This window comes from Ranitomeya variabilis, chromosome 1, assembly GCF_051348905.1.
Source record: "Ranitomeya variabilis isolate aRanVar5 chromosome 1, aRanVar5.hap1, whole genome shotgun sequence".
Classification (NCBI taxonomy): domain Eukaryota; kingdom Metazoa; phylum Chordata; class Amphibia; order Anura; family Dendrobatidae; genus Ranitomeya; species Ranitomeya variabilis.
This window is the reverse complement of record NC_135232.1, coordinates 161,322,629-161,335,431: the sequence shown is the minus strand read 5'-3', so window position 1 is coordinate 161,335,431 and position 12,803 is coordinate 161,322,629.

The following is a 12,803-nucleotide window of genomic DNA, read 5'->3' as shown; positions in this document are numbered from 1 at the left end:
GAAAGGCTTCTGATTACAATGTTGACCGGCATGGAAGTGACAGAGGAGCAAGGTTAAATAGCGACTCCCACATCCTGATGGGAACAGGTGAACAGAGGGGATGATGCACACAAGTTCAATTCCACCAGTGGCCACCGGGGGAGCCCAAAATCCAATTTCACAACAGGCAGCGCTAAGTGTGCCTGGCCAAGGGATAACATAACAGCGCAGGCTCCGGGACGGAATCAAACAACGTTGAGGAGCCGGGGCACGGCGCCAAGGGGGTAGGAATGACAGCTGTGCTGCGTCATATTACGAAGGAAAGTCCCACCTCCGGGACGGTTTTACGGTATCAGTGGACACATTTTATAAGTGTTAAGTTCTGCGTGTGCAAGGAGCTAAACAAAAATAGCTACCTTTTCCTTGTGCAGCATTACTGCTGCACAAGGTGGCTCTTTCAGTAACAAACGCCGTGGGGGGGGGACAGGTTCCCTTACATTTCAGTTGTTGTGTCAGCGTGGCGGTCGCAGGACACATTGCCGGCTACACAGCTGGGGATCAGCTGACGTTACTGAAACCCAATAACACTGGCTCGTATGTTTTGACTGTGCAGACGGCACTTCTGAGCCTCAACTGGCGGTGTTGGAGCCCAGGAATTAAAGTTCAGGTGGTAGAAAGATGAACACAACAGGAGACCTGGATACCGTAGACAGTCACCTAATTATTTAATCAGGAAGAGGAGTGGCAAATTCCTGCGAGATCCAGGCCTTGTTCATTTTCAGGAAAGTAAGCCGGTCAACGTTATCGGAGGATAGTCGCATGCGACGGTCAGTTAGTACACCACCTGCAGCACTAAAGACGCGTTCCGATAATACACTAGCCGCAGGGCAAGTCAGCACCTCCAATGCATACTGGCTTAGCTTTGGCCATGTATCCAGCTTTGAGACCCAAAACTTGAAAGGGGAAGAGCCGTCTGGGAGTACAGCAAGAGGGCAAGACATGTAGTCTGTCACCATCTGACGGAACCGTTGCCTCCTGCTGACTGGAGCCGTCTGTGATGGTGTAGACTTTTGTGGCGAGCACAAAAAACTGTGCCACAGTTGGGCCATACTGGTCTTGCCTTGGGCAGAGGCACTGGTTCTGCTCCCTCTTTGTGCAGAGCCTCCTCCACTGCCTGGACGCACTGAGCTGCTTTGTAATGCACTAGCAGCACTTCTCTCACTTGGAATGGAGAAGATGATGGAATTCACCAGTGTGTCTTGGTACTCCCGCATTTTTAGCTCCCGGTTCAACGGTGTGATGAGGCTTTCTACGTTGTCCCGGTAGCGAGGATCGAGGAGGGTGAACACCCAATAATCAGACATGTTGAGAATGTGGGCGATGCGGCGGTCGTTTCTCAGGCACTGCAGCCTGTAATCCACCATGTGCTGCAGACTGCCAACTGGCCAAGAAACGCTGTCCCCTGCTGGAGGCGTGATCTCTGCCCGCTCGTCATCACCCCACCCTCGCTGTACACACTGAGTACTGGACAATTGTGTAACTCCCTCCTCTGGACGGATGTCTTCCTCCTCCATTGACTCCTCCTCATCCTCCTCACAAAGTGTCCCCTGCCTACGTGTTTGTGAGGAACCACGTGGCGCGGACTGTCCAGAAGATGATGGAAATGGTGAATCCTCATCCTCCACCTCTTCCACAACATCATCCCTTAGCGCTTGCAGTGATTTTTCAAGCAGGCAGATAAGGGGGACAGTCATGCTGACTAGTGCATCATCTGCACTCGCCATCCGCGTGGAATAATCGAAGGGACGCAAAACCTGGCAGACGTCCTTCATAGTGGCCCACTCTGTGGTTGTGAAGTCTGAACGGCGCGGAGTGCGACTTCTTTGCGCCTGATGCAGCTGGTACTCCATTACAGCTTGCTGCTGCTCACACAACCGCTCCAACATATGTAACGTGGAATTCCACCTGGTAGGTAGGTCACATATGATGCGATGTTCCGGCAGGCGGTGTCGGCGCTGCAGAGCCGCAATGCCCGATTTTGCCGTGCTGTAACGCCGCAAGTGAGCACACTCTAGGCGGACCTTGTGCAGCAGTGCATCAAGATCCGGATAGTCCCTCAAAAAACTCTGCACGACCAAATTGAGCACATGTGCCAGACATGGGATGTGAGTGAGGTTGCCGAGGCCCAGAGCTGCAACCAGATTTCGGCCATTATCACACACTACCATGCCTGGCTGGAGATTCGCTGGCACAAACCACACATCGCTCTCCTGCTTGATGGCATTCCAGAGCTCCTGCGCTGTGTGGCTTCGATTCCCCAAAGAAATTAATTTCAAGACGGCCTGTTGACGTTTGGCCACGGCTGTGCTCATGTCGGTCGTAACAGGTAAACGTTCATCACGGGTCCATGTGGAGGTGGACTGTGACGGCTCCTGCAGCGATGATTCTGAGGAACTGGTGTAAGAGGAGGAGTCAATGCGTACAGAATGGATTCCTGCAATCCTTGGAGTGGGCAGGACACGTCCTGCGCCACTCGCACGATCTGTACCCGGCTCAACGACATTAACCCAATGGGCAGTGAGGGAAAGGTATCGCCCCTGTCCATGTTGACTGGTCCACGCATCGGTGGTGAGGTGGACCTTGCTACTGACGGCGTTCAGTAGCACGTGTTTTATGTGTCCCTCCACATGCTTGTGCAGGGCAAGGACAGCTTGCCTGCTGAAGTAAAAGCGGCTGGGCACATTGTACTGTGGGACTTCCAATGACATCAAGTCACGGAAGCTGTCAGTCTCCACCAGCCTGAATGACAGCATTTCCAGTGACAGAAGTTTGGCAATGCCTGCAGTCAGAGCCTGTGCTCGTGGGTGGTTTGACGAGAAAGGCCGCCTTTTCTCCCATGCCTGTACTACCGATGGCTGTAGACTGGGCTGGGAGTGTGTGGATGACTGGGAAAGTGGTGCTGCCGGTGGAATTACAGTGGGTCTCTGGACAACAGGGCAAGAGGTTCTTCCACGGCGATCCTGGGAGGAAGCCGAACCAGCTGCGTGTGAGCTGGAGGAAGAGGCAACACGAGCTGAAGAAGTGGTAGCTGCCGCTGTTGGTTGGCCAAGCTCTTCAGTGTGTTTTTCTAACTCCACCGCGTGCCTGTTGCGCACATGTTTCCACATGTTGGAGGTTTTGAGTTTGCTGACATTTCGACCTCTTTTGACTTTGTGATGACACACCTTGCATTTGACATAGCAAATGTCATCTGCAACTGTGTCAAAAAAGTGCCAGACACTGCAAGTCTTGGGAGCGCCCTTTTTGGCTTTTGGAACAGACATGCTCCTAACGGGTGCCAAAGTGGAGGCTACAGGCTGCGCCGTCTTCCCCCTCCCTCTATGTCATGATCTCCATGGCTAGAGAACATAGCATAAGCCTATATAGGAACAAGCTCTTGGAAGATGGGAACTGTACTGACCATGAACTAAACCTACCGCACAACTAGAAGTAGCCAGGTAGCATGTCCTACTTTTTATCCCTATATGCCCAGCGCCGGCCGGAGAACTAAATAATGCTAGCAGAGGGAAATATAAGACCTGGCTCACCTCTAGAGAAATGCCCAAAAAGGAGACAGAGGCCCCCCACATATATTGGCGGTGATTTTAGATGAAATAACAAACACAGCAGGAAAATAGTTTTAGCAAATTTGAGGTCCGCTTTCTAGATAGCAGAAGACAGAAAGAACACTTTCATGGTCAGCAGAAAACCCTAACAAAACACCATCCAGAAATTACTTTAGGACTCTGGCATTAACTCATAATACCAGAGTGGCAATTCCTGATCAACAAGAGCTTTCCAGACACAGTAACGAAACTGCAGCTGTGAACTGGAACCAAAAAGCAAAAACAAACATGGACGAAAGTCCAACTTATCTAGTAGATGTCTGGGAGCAGGAACAAGCACAGAGAGGCTTCTGATAACATTGTTGACCGGCAAGCAACTAACAGAGAAGCCAGATTATATAGCGACACCCAGATCTGATGAGAACAGGTGAACAGGAAAGATGATGACACAAGTTCAATTCCACCAGTGGCCACCGGGGGAGCCCAAAATCCAAATTCACAACAGTACCCCCCCCTCAAGGAGGGGGCACCGAACCCTCACCAGAACCACCAGGGCGATCAGGATGGGCCCTATGAAAGGCACGAACCAGATCGGAGGCATGAACATCAGATGCAGTGACCCAAGAATTATCCTCCTGGCCGTATCCCTTCCACTTGACCAGATACTGGAGTCTCCGTCTGGAAACACGGGAGTCTAGGATTTTCTCCACAACGTACTCCAACTCACCCTCAACCAACACCGGAGCAGGAGGCTCAACGGAAGGCACAACAGGTACCTCATACCTGCGCAATAACGACCGATGAAAAACGTTATGAATGGAAAAGGATGCAGGGAGGTCTAAACGGAAGGAAACAGGGTTAAGAATCTCCAATATTTTATACGGACCGATGAACCGAGGCTTAAACTTAGGAGAAGAGACCCTCATAGGGACAAAACGAGAAGACAACCACACCAAATCTCCAACACAAAGCCGAGGACCAACACGACGGTAACGGTTGGCAAAAAGCTGAGTCTTCTCCTGGGACAACTTCAAATTGTCCATCACCTGCCCCCAAATATGATGCAATCTCTCCACCACCGCATCCACTCCAGGACAATCCGAGGACTCCACCTGACCGGAGGAAAATCGAGGATGGAACCCCGAATTACAGAAAAACGGGGACACCAAGGTGGCAGAGCTGGCCCGATTATTGAGGGCGAACTCCGCCAATGGCAAAAAAGCAACCCAATCATCCTGGTCAGCAGACACAAAACACCTCAGATATGTCTCCAGGGTCTGATTAGTCCGCTCGGTCTGGCCATTAGTCTGAGGGTGAAAAGCAGACGAAAAAGACAAATCTATGCCCATCCTAGCACAGAATGCCCGCCAAAATCTAGACACAAATTGGGTTCCTCTGTCAGAAACGATATTCTCAGGAATACCATGCAAACGAACAACATTTTGAAAAAACAGGGGAACCAACTCGGAAGAAGAAGGCAATTTGGGCAGGGGAACCAAATGGACCATCTTAGAAAAACGGTCACACACCACCCAGATGACAGACATTTTCTGGGAAACAGGCAGATCTGAAATAAAATCCATCGAGATGTGCGTCCAAGGCCTCTTAGGAATAGGCAAGGGCAACAATAATCCACTAGCCCGAGAACAACAAGGCTTGGCCCGAGCACAAACGTCACAAGACTGCACAAAGCCTCGCACATCTCGTGACAGGGAAGGCCACCAGAAGGATCTTGCCACCAAATCCCTGGTACCAAAAATTCCAGGATGACCTGCCAATGCAGAAGAATGCACCTCAGAGATGACTCTACTGGTCCAATCATCAGGAACAAACAGCCTATCAGGCGGACAACGATCCGGTCTATCCGCCTGAAACTCCTGCAAGGCCCGCCGCAGGTCTGGAGAAACGGCTGACAAAATAACTCCATCCGTAAGGATACCTGTGGGCTCAGAGTTGCCGGGTGAATCAGGCTCAAAACTCCTAGAAAGGGCATCCGCCTTAACATTCTTAGAACCCGGTAGGTATGACACCACAAAATTAAACCGAGAAAAAAATAATGACCAGCGCGCCTGTCTAGGATTCAGGCGCCTGGCGGTCTCAAGATAAATCAAATTTTTGTGGTCAGTCAATACCACCACCTGATGTCTGGACCCCTCAAGCCAATGGCGCCACTCCTCAAACGCCCACTTCATGGCCAAAAGCTCCCGATTCCCAACATCATAATTCCGCTCAGCGGGCGAAAATTTACGGGAAAAGAAGGCACAAGGCCTCATCACGGAGCAGTCAGAACTTTTCTGCGACAACACTGCCCCAGCTCCGATCTCAGAAGCGTCGACCTCAACCTGAAAAGGAAGAGCCACATCAGGCTGACGCAACACAGGGGCAGAAGAAAAACGGCGCTTAAGCTCCTGAAAAGCCTCCACAGCATCAGGGGACCAATTAGCAACATCAGCACCCTGTCTAGTCAAATCGGTCAATGGCTTAACGACATCCGAAAAACCAGCAATAAATCGACGATAAAAGTTGGCAAAGCCCAAAAATTTCTGAAGACTTTTAAGAGAAGAGGGCTGCGTCCAATCACAAATAGCTTGAACCTTGACAGGATCCATCTCAATGGAAGAGGGAGAAAAAATATATCCCAAAAAGGAAATTCTCTGAACCCCAAAAACGCACTTAGAACCCTTGACACACAGAGAATTAGACCGCAAAACCTGAAAAACCCTCTTGACTTGCTGGACATGAGAGTCCCAGTCATCCGAAAAAATCAGAATATCATCCAGATACACTATCATAAATTTATCCAAAAAATCGCGGAAAATATCATGCATAAAGGACTGGAAGACTGAAGGGGCATTAGAAAGACCAAAAGGCATCACCAAATACTCAAAGTGGCCCTCGGGCGTATCAAATGCGGTTTTCCACTCATCCCCCTGCCTGATCCGCACCAAATTATACGCCCCACGGAGATCAATCTTAGAGAACCACTTGGCCCCCTTTATGCGAGCAAACAAATCAGTCAGCAACGGCAATGGGTATTGATATTTAACCGTGATTTTATTCAAAAGCCGATAATCAATACATGGTCTCAAAGAGCCGTCTTTTTTTGACACAAAGAAAAAGCCGGCTCCTAAGGGAGATGACGATGGACGAATATGTCCCTTTTCCAAGGACTCCTTTATATATTCTCGCATAGCAGCATGTTCAGGCACAGACAGATTAAATAAACGACCCTTTGGGTATTTACTACCCGGAATTAAATCTATAGCACAATCGCACTCACGGTGTGGAGGTAGTGAACCCAGCTTGGGTTCTTCAAAGACGTCACGATAATCAGACAGGAACTCAGGGATTTCAGAGGGGATAGATGATGAAATGGAAACCAAAGGTACGTCCCCATGAGTCCCCTTACATCCCCAGCTCAACACAGACATAGCTCTCCAGTCAAGGACTGGGTTGTGAGACTGCAGCCATGGCAATCCTAGCACACTGCATACTTTCTGGCGTCTTCTCAGTGGACACCGCCAGATGGTGCACTGGTTTGCGCTCCCGCAGACGCCTATCGATCTGAATAGCTATTGTCATGGACTCATTCAGACCCGCAGGCACAGGGAACCCCACCATAACATCCTTAATGGCATCAGAGAGACCCTCTCTGAAAGTAGCCGCCAAGGCACACTCATTCCACTGAGTAAGCACAGACCATTTACGGAATCTCTGGCAGTAAATTTCAGCTTCATCTTGCCCCTGAGATAGGGACATCAAAGTTTTTTCTGCCTGAAGTTCCAAATGAGGTTCGTCATAAAGCAACCCCAAGGCCAGAAAAAACGCATCTACACTGCGCAACGCAGGATCCCCTGGTGCCAATGAAAAAGCCCAGTCTTGAGGGTCGCCACGGAGCAGAGAAATCACAATCCGAACCTGCTGTGCAGGGTCCCCGGCAGAACGAGATTTCAGGGACAAAAATAACTTGCAATTATTTCTAAAATTCTGAAAACCAGATCTATTCCCCGAGAAAAATTCCGGCAAAGGAATTCTCGGTTCAGATACCGGAGCATGAACAACAAAATCTTGCAAATTTTGTACTTTCGTGGTGAGATTATTCAAACCTGCAGTTACACTCTGAAGATCCATAATAAACAGGTGAACACAGAGCCATTCAAAGATTAGAAGGAGAGAGAAAAAAAAGAAAGACTGCAGCATAGACAGACTGGCAAATGATCCAATTAAGAGCACAAAAAAAAAAAAAAAAAAAAACTCTCAGCAGACTTCTTATTTCACTCCTTTCTCAGCCAAGGAATTAACCCTTTAGTGGGCCGGTCAAACTGTCATGATCTCCATGGCTAGAGAACATAGCATAAGCCTATATAGGAACAAGCTCTTGGAAGATGGGAACTGTACTGACCATGAACTAAACCTACCGCACAACTAGAAGTAGCCAGGTAGCATGTCCTACTTTTTATCCCTATATGCCCAGCGCCGGCCGGAGAACTAAATAATGCTAGCAGAGGGAAATATAAGACCTGGCTCACCTCTAGAGAAATGCCCAAAAAGGAGACAGAGGCCCCCCACATATATTGGCGGTGATTTTAGATGAAATAACAAACACAGCAGGAAAATAGTTTTAGCAAATTTGAGGTCCGCTTTCTAGATAGCAGAAGACAGAAAGAACACTTTCATGGTCAGCAGAAAACCCTAACAAAACACCATCCAGAAATTACTTTAGGACTCTGGCATTAACTCATAATACCAGAGTGGCAATTCCTGATCAACAAGAGCTTTCCAGACACAGTAACGAAACTGCAGCTGTGAACTGGAACCAAAAAGCAAGAACAAACATGGACGAAAGTCCAACTTATCTAGTAGATGTCTGGGAGCAGGAACAAGCACAGAGAGGCTTCTGATAACATTGTTGACCGGCAAGCAACTAACAGAGAAGCCAGATTATATAGCGACACCCAGATCTGATGAGAACAGGTGAACAGGAAAGATGATGACACAAGTTCAATTCCACCAGTGGCCACCGGGGGAGCCCAAAATCCAAATTCACAACACCTCTACCTCTTTGGCCCGTTCTAGGAATCTCTTCCTCGGAGCTGCTCCCACCACCTTCCTGTCCCTCACGCCACGATGGGTCAAGGACCTCATCATCTACACTACCCTCTGCCACCAACTGCTCCTCCTGGGTAGTCTCAGCAGCAGAGCACGCACCAGAAAGTGGCACCTGAGTGTCATCATCAGCGGATGCGGCCTGCGATGTGGTGACCGGAGGCACTGGCCCACCCGCCTCTTCAGACTCAGAGAGAAAAAGCTGTTGGGCATCACTGCACCCTGCCTCTTCTTCCATTTCTCCAATGCTGCTTGGCTGGCCCCCTGTTTCCAAGCCAAGAGATTCAGAGAACAGAAGTAGAGACGGCTCCTGTCCTGGGCTCTCTATCTGCCTGGCCAATTTGGCAGGTGGTGAAGAGACAGATGGCTGCTCTCCAGTGCTCTGTGTCTGTGAGGATGTGGCACTAATTGAAGTCGATGCGTTAGCTGCCATCGATCCGACAACGGCTTCAATTTGGTCTTCACGCAGCAGCGGTGTACGGCGCTCTGCGACAAAGCTGCGCATGAAAGACTGTTCCCTGGTGAAACTGGGTGCTGAGGAGTCACCGGTGCCCGCAGCAGGCACAGAATCCCCACGTCCTCTCCCTGCTCCGCGCCCACGCCCACGTGCCTTACTCCCTGCCTTCTTCATCTTGGTTGACTGATAAAGATAAGCAGAAAAGTACTAACGGCTTTGTGTGCTTATTCCTGAACAGCTCCGAGTCCTAACAGGTATAGGAAACACTAATTTTCTAAAGTGTGGACTAGACTTTAATAAGTGTTAATGTGGCCTACAGAAATGTAAAGTGGTGTGTTTGGTGAACTTTATTATTTATTTATTTTTTGGGGGGCTGAACTGGCAACAGAGAGAGCTGCAGTCACACGGAGACCAAGCAGACAGCCGTAAACGGCGCTGCAAGGCCCAAAAAACCTCCTCTACTTTATCCTATGTAGTGTTTTTCCACAAGTTAGCTGGATACGGGTGGAAAGACACTAATAGGAATTTTTTGAAAAAATGTGCAGCAGCCTGCACTACTTAAAACAAAAGGAAAATTGATTTTACGGTATGACGCAGTGAAGAACCCTGAGCTGGATACAACCAGGCTATGGCTGCTCACAGACTACAGGGCGAGCTGCAGTCACACGGAGACCGTGCAAACAGCCGTAAACGGCGCTGCAAGGCCCAAAAAAACCTCCTCTACTTTATCCTATGTAGTGTTTTTCCACAAGTTAGCTGGATACGGGTGGAAAGACACTAATAGGAATTTTTTGAAAAAATGTGCAGCAGCCTGCACTACTTAAAACAAAAGGAAAATTGATTTTACGGTATGACGCAGTGAAGAACCCTGAGCTGGATACAACCAGGCTATGGCTGCTCACAGACTACAGGGCGAGCTGCAGTCACACGGAGACCGTGCAGACAGCCGTAAACGGCGCTGCAAGGCCCAAAAAACCTCCTCTACTTTATCCTATGTAGTGTTTTTCCACAAGTTAGCTGGATACGGGTGGAAAGACACTAATAGGAATTTTTTGAAAAAATGTGCAGCAGCCTGCACTACTTAAAACAAAAGGAAAATTGATTTTATGGTATGACGCAGTGAAGAACCCTGAGCTGGATACAACCAGGCTATGGCTGCTCACAGACTACAGGGCGAGCTGCAGTCACACGGAGACCGTGCAGACAGCCATAAACGGCGCTGCAAGGCCCAAAAAACCTCCTCTACTTTATCCTATGTAGTGTTTTTCCACAAGTTAGCTGGATACGGGTGGAAAGTCACTAATAGGAATTATTAGAAAAAATGAGCAGCAGACTACACTACTTGAAAAAAAAAAAAGAACAGTATGAGGCAATGAACCACCCTCCCTGAACTGAATACAACCAGCTATGGATGGCCTATGGCTGCACACAGACTAGAGAGTGGGCTGCACTCACACACACACACACACAGACCTTGCAGATCGCTGTGAAAACAGCACTGCAAGGCAAAAGCAAGATGATTAGTAGGTGAACACAGCGGTTGCTAAATTAGCCTTGGAAAAGCACAAAGAAGCAAATCGCTATCTCTAAACTGGCCCTCAGTCAGCAAACAGCGTCCTGTCACTAACTGAATTCACAGCAGAGTGAGCGAAAAATGGCGCCAGCGACTTTTAAACTGCATCATGACATCATTTCAGCAGCCAATCACAGCCTTGCCAGTAGTTTCATGCCCTCCATGCTGAACAGGATGTGCCCACACTTGGAATCATTCTCATTGGCTGATTTCGTGCAAATTTGTGCAGTTTGAATCCTGGGAACTTCCGATTCCGGTATCCGATATGCGGCAAGTATCGGATCTCGGTATCGGAATTCCGATACCGCTAAGTATCGGCTGATACCCGATACTTGCGGTATCGGAATGCTCAACACTACTTAACATCATAACCATTGGGCTTATGTGTTCTTAATATTTCTATTTACATGGACCTTATCATATACACTTTACAAGATTCTTACTACTTTCCAGTATGTTCCCTGTGTTTGATTGATTATTTTCGCATGAAGCATGCTTGTTTATAATTGTAAAAAAATGCAGTGTGTGTTTTTGTCAGCATTTTAGTTATTTTGTGTATATTTTTTTTTTTTAAAGTTTTTTTTGTCATGTTTGGAAAAACTAAAGAATACCTAGGTAACTGAAGGCATAGTTGTCTGGCATGTTCACAACCTGCATTTTTGGCACACAATTCCCTGCTGTTCAAAAACCTGGTACATGAGATTTGGCAAAGTGAACTGTATTCAAGTGTGGCGCCCCCACCGCCGCAGGGCCGAGGGGTACCCGGTACCGGGCCTGTGAGTCTCTGCTCTGGGGTTGTCACGGCGGCTAGGCCCCGGTCCGTGACCCTGCCGTGGGGCGCACAGTGAATAACAGGTGTGGATGGGTGGATGATGGTGGTGATGGTGCGGTGCAGTAAATAACGAGGACACCAGGTTGCAGTCTCTTTACCTCTTTACTGAAGATCTCTGGGTCCTCAGTCCGGAATACGGTTCACCAGGCTGCGCAAGTCCGGCCGGTCCAATGGCACCTCCAGAGTTCTCTTCACAGGTGGAAATCGGTGCCTTCCTTCTAGCGCTATGTGTTGTGGTCCTTCCCTGCTGTGCTTACGGAAAGTCCCCCACAACTGTTGTGTCTGTTTCTTAAGTTCCCTCACAACTCGATTAGATGATGTTCTGCTAATCCTCCGTCCCTCCCTGATGTTCTGGTTGGGACGGCACCCGTTTGACGGGTAGGCTCGGAGCTCTTCTGGGACCCTAGAGTCGCCCCTCTCCACAAGTTGCCCCCCAAGACTGCATAGGTGATTTAAGGTTAGACAGCCCGCCTAAGACTGACTGTCCTGCCGCTGTTTGGAGTATTGCTTGAAGCTGAATGTTATTCTACTCCCTCGGCGTTCCGGCCACCGGTAGTGCGCCTCAGTAGGATGTTGCTTCGGTCTTACAGCACGACTCCTACTGGTATTTCTCCTTTGCGTGATCTCGTTTCTCACTCAGCACAATCTATCTCGCTTCTAATCCTTTTTTGGGCACCGCCGCTACCCGGAGCAGGCACGGTCCCGTTACGTTCGTTCTTGGTGCCAAGCCCCTGTCAGGATCCCACCCCTGACAGAGACCCTACTGTATCTTCCCCCACAACACCTTCTGCCACAAGGTGTTGCCTGGTTCCAACCCAGTCAGCTTTCTGATCTAACTTCCTGCCTGACCCCCAGTTTACCCACTATGGTGGGGAGTGGCCTAATGAATAGCACCCTTAGCTCCCCCCGGAGGCCCAGCTGTGAAATGTATTGGTGTCTGTGATACCTGATCAGATGAACCCCTTCAGTGCCATCAGACGCACCATAGCTCCCCATAGTGGCGGAGCCACAGTACTGCAACGACCAGGACTCTGGGGCGCTGCACTCCCTCCTGGTTAAACACAGTACTCCGGGACTGGGAAGAAAACAACAATACAAGTTAGCAAAAAGACATACAGTTTTGTTGAGTGCAATAACAATAAGTATACTTGAACAGGCTTCCCTTTATGGGAGGTAAGGACACTTGAACGTTACAAACATGGTTAGCATTATAAATTACAGGCTATAAATAACTCCTGTTACCCAACCGGG